Here is a 5,184-nt window from a genome sequence, read left to right on the forward strand (position 1 = left end):
TATATATATATATATATATATATATATATATATATATATATATATATATATATATATATATATATATATATATATATATTCCTATGAGTCCACGGGGAAAATGAAACACGATAAGTTCCCAAGTGCACTTTCATTTAATAATCACATCATCAGGGGAGATACAAGAGAGAAATAAAAGTCAGTTGATATATATCGAAGAGACGAAGCTACGACGCCATTTGGTAAGCATATGATTGTCCAAAACATACAACGAGCGTTCATAAAGTTATATGTTGTAAGGAAGGTTAATTCCGGACTGATGTGGGTAAAAATGAAAGTGGATTGCAAGAGATGGGTGATTATTAATGCTCATGCACCTGGCCATAAGAAGAAAGATTAAGTAAGGCAAATGTTTTGGGAGCGGCTGATTGAATATGTCGGCCGGCAGTTCTGATGCAAGAAACCGGGAGGTAGTGAGGGGTTACTTAAATGCGAAGGTGAGTAATGTGGCAGGTGAAGATATAATCAGGCGTCATTAGGTATTTAGTAATAGAAATGAAAGTGGTGGACATTTTGTGGAGTTGTGTGCTGAAAAAGCACTGTTGTTTGGTAATACCTGGTTTAAAAAGAGTGATATACAGAAGTACACGTTTGTGAGTTGGAAACATGGTCAGTGGGAGTGAGTGCTGGGATGAAGAAGTAAAGCTGCTAGTTAAAGAGATAGGGGAGGTTTTTGGACGGTACTTACAAGGAAGGAGTGCAAATTGCAGGGAGATATATAAGAGAAAGCGGCAAGTCAAGAGGAAGCTGCAAGGGTTGAAAAAAAAGGTTAAATGAGAGTTGGGGTGAGCGAGTATCCCTGGGGATAGGAGAGAAAGAATACTTCCCACGTATTATTCCCTGCGTGTCGTAGAAGGCGATTAAAAGGAAGCGAGCAGGGGGCTGGAAATCCTCCCCTCCCGTTTTTTTTTTTTATGTTCCAAAAGAAGAAACAGAGAAGGGGCCAAGTGAGGGTATTCCCTCTGAAGCTCAGTCCTCTGTTCTTAACGCTACATCGCAAACGCGGGAAATGTATGTATAAAAAAAGAAATGTATATATATATATATATATATATATATATATATATATATATATATACTGTCACAAAAATGCATATCCATGGTGCAATATAAAACAGGTGCGTAGGAATCTAGTGGAATACGTAGTACACTAAGGATGATGGAGGGATCATTGATGTCAACAGGCGGTAGTCTTCAGTGGTGAGTCATCTCGGTGTGTGCGAGACGCATGGAAGAATCTACCTCATGGATCAAGTGAAGTAACCACAGGCACATGACGTGTGTAATTGGTCTCATGGAAGGAAGGTAATTGAAGATGACGGCATAGAAGCCCTGGTCGCTGTACCTGCATGTGCAGCGGGAGGCCCGGCTGATCCATGTAAGTCAGACTGGGTCAGCAGGTGGTGGCGATGGTAATCGGTACGTGTCCAGGAGCTGGTATGACAGTCACTGGAAGGCTGGTGTCGTAATCCAGACCTCTCCTCCGTAGCAGGGGGTGGACGGCGTCAGGCGGTGGAGGATCCTGCAGTTCGTCACAGATGTGGATCAAGCGGACAAGCTTGATCTCCTGCAGGTCCTTGTCGTACATATGCCATGCCCTCTGCAGGAGCTCGGTCCTCTCAACCTCGTCCTTAGCCCAGATCTCGACCGATGCGTCGTTGGTTCGGATCTCGCTACCGTCCGGGAGCGGGAGGAGAGTGGCCGCCGGGCAGGTTAAAGGTCATCTCCCCCTTGTTGGCTTAGGGTGTGCGGGACTAGGCTGTTCTCCCGTGGCTCCCGGGCAGGTACCAGTTCCTGAGGACGGGTTGTCGGGCGGGCGGTGGACGCCCTGGCGGGGTTGCCCATTGCTCCAGTGGGTTACCGTCGATCCAGAGATCGTGCACGGGCATCGTTCCGAACAGATGATCTCGGCAGAGTCTTCAGGTTAGGTTAGGATCGAAGTCCAGGAATATCAGGTGAGGGAGGAACTGCAGCTCAGGAGTGGACCCGAGCTGGTTCCTGGTGAAGATAAGCTCACGAAGGTTGACCATGGGACGACTGATGTCGACTGGGACTTCTGTGATCTCGTTGTACTCAAGAGCAAGGTGTTCGAGCTGAGGCAGGAAGCCCACCTCTTTAGGTACACCTCCGTCAGGGAGCCAAAGCCGAGGTCCAGCCCTTTCAAGGTTGTCAGACCTCTGAGGGAGCCTTCCTCCACCGTCGTGAGGAAGCCTTTTGTCGACGTTGAGCCAGCGTAGGTTCCACAGGCCGTCGAAGTCCCCCTTGCGTAGGGTGCTGATGTGGTGGTTGAAGAGATCCACCTGAAATTGACAGGTTTGATGATATACTGCTTCATGCTCGTGAGGGAACACAAACACATATATATACACACAAGCAGAAGGTGATAAAAGATAATAGTGATAGATTTGATAACGAGAGTTTGTTGTATATAGGGAAGCCACATCATCCATAACTGTGTATACAAAGAAATGAAAACCAACTTTCGTTTTTTTTCACTCTGGATAATAATTATCGACAGAAACAAACTGAGATGAAAGAAACGCTTTTCATGAGGGCACAAGTTTGTATATACTGAATATAAATGAATTTTTAAATAAATAAGTATAGTAGTAAAGAAAACGCGACAGAGATACATTTCTTTACATGCTGTTGAACGATTTGTTCAGTTTTAGCGGGTTCCTGCACACAGGGAAACATGCCTTTACTGTATCTTTTAAAATTCGGTCGATCCTTTAACGTATCATTCATCACTCTATTTAAAAGCTTGAATATATTACGTATCATTCATCACTCTATTTTAAAAGCTTGAATATATTACGTATCATTCATCACTCTATTTAAAAGCTTGAATATATTACGTATCATTCATCACTCTATTTTAAAAGCTTGAATATATTACGTATCATTCATCACTCTATTTTAAAAGCTTGAATATATTACGTATCATTCATCACTCTATTTAAAAGCTTGAATATATTACGTATCATTCATCACTCTATTTTAAAAGCTTGAATATATTACGTATCATTCATCACTCTGTTTAAAAGCTTGAATATATTACGTATCATTCATCACTCTATTTTAAAAGCTTGAATATATTACGTATCATTCATCACTCTATTTAAAAGCTTGAATATATTTATGTTCCTGTTTACAAAGAGGTAACCTCAAGTCTTCAACAACGATCCATAACTGGTCCAGTGAGAAGTTTCCATCATCAGTCTTTGTTCTCTCTTCCAACAGTTCTCGAAACATTTTGAAAAAAGTCTTATCGACGATTCTGGTTTGTACGAGACGTCCAGGGCCATAACTCGTCTTTCTGTGTACGTAACAAGGTCACAGAAAACGTGGTCCTTCTCAAAGCGTTTACAAGTAAGGTTTTTTTTTTAACAAACATTTAAAGAATATGGGTTAGAATAACGTCGTAGCACTCCATTTGACACTCAGTTATAAGAATCATGTGAAACGACTACGTGTGTTTCACTGATATTATTGACAGTGAATACAAGGCAATAATAACTTGGCAGACATTATACACAATGCAAACATCTATCTTAAGGAACCATACGCTCTTAACTACGGTCCGACTTGTGCTAGTAATGTTGCCCCGGGCACACACACACACACACACACACACACACACACACAACCTGACCTGTGCCAGTAATGGCGCCCCGGGCACACACACACACACACACACCACACACACACACACACACACACACACACACACAACCTGACCTGTTCCAGTCTGTGAACGGGGGTGTTGCTGTGATAAGCGCCCGCGCCAAACTTAGTCTTGACTACTTTCACACGTACGTACACTTTACAAACATTCAGTTGGATGACCCCCCTCCACCTCTACCACTCATACTGCCTTGTCATCGTTCCTTCTCTTCCCATGCACGTCACTGAACCCCACAACACAACAGAGGGGGGAAGGTTGTGTGAGGGTAGGAGGAGGAGGTTTGCTAGCACGACCTCACCTGAGTCACGCTGGGGGTTGACGGCCCAGCAGGAGGAGGTGGGTACCTCCGGCAGGAGGCGGTCGCGGCAGTTCTACTTGAGGTTGCCATTGCCGCCACCAGGGTGGCTGCTCAACGTGGGCACTCAGGAAACACGGACACGCACGCGCCTGTGTCGTCTTCGCCCACCAGGCTCACAGTTTTCTTAAGACACGCACGCCACCACACACGCCACACCAACCACAACCACCGCCAGCTGAAACCGCGACATCTGTTAGGGGAGAGAGAGAGAGAGAGAGAGAGAGAGAGAGAGAGAGAGAGAGAGAGAGAGAGAGAGAGAGAGTTATCCCACATGTATTACATCATGAAGAATGACCTCGTCATAATATCGTTCTTTTAGGATTCCACAAGTTACTTTGTGCAATCCCATCGCCACGAGATCCCACCTCGCACTCGAGACTTCGTCTCGTCACTCCACAACCGGGGGACCAGTCGCCTCGAGGCTAGAGGTCGCCTCTGACGCCCCACATACATCGCTTCATCATTATACACAACACACACACCTGCACAGTCCACCACCACGATTCCTGTGACCTCAGCTATACAGACAGCAGAGATTGCACACATTCTGTCCTGAATAAGATATATGCTACACGACGGGATCTCGGCTGTTGAACATACAGGTCGACAATGTTCAACGAGTTCGACGCTCGACTAACGGTACAGCGGTACACAGAGACCATGACTGGTATACAGAGACCGTGACTGGTATACAGAGACCGTGACTGGTACACAGAGACCGTGACTGGTACACAGAGACCGTGACTGGTGCCCAGACACCATGATTGGTGCACAGACAACACTACGACATACAGAACAACATGACCTACCGTTGTAAACCCCTCGAAGGCAATGAGCCTCTCGTTACCGACAGTTTAAATCACGCATGTTATCTATTGCCATAGTCAGCTGTCTGTACCACCACAGCCGACAGGTCACTGTTATCTGGCTGATGATGATAACAGGTGGACTTGTTGTGGCAGGGCTACAGCGCACTTGGGTGAGAGCGCCAGCAGTAGCGGTGACACAAACTAGGCACAGCGGACGTGCCATAGATGAGGGGCGGTAGCAGTGCCACAGTCATGAAACACCACAGGAGATGGTATGGGTGAAGTAGGGT

The 5,184-nt window shown here is 45.5% G+C and overlaps 1 pseudogene; it reads right to left on the reverse strand.

The window, feature by feature from the left end:
• Positions 1-1,170: 1,170 nt before the first annotated feature.
• On the reverse strand, positions 1,171-4,847 carry LOC139759425 (uncharacterized; annotated as a pseudogene).
• Between the last annotated feature and the right edge of the window lie 337 nt (positions 4,848-5,184).

The sequence above is a fragment of the Panulirus ornatus genome, chromosome 3 (assembly GCF_036320965.1).
Source record: "Panulirus ornatus isolate Po-2019 chromosome 3, ASM3632096v1, whole genome shotgun sequence".
Taxonomy (NCBI): domain Eukaryota; kingdom Metazoa; phylum Arthropoda; class Malacostraca; order Decapoda; family Palinuridae; genus Panulirus; species Panulirus ornatus.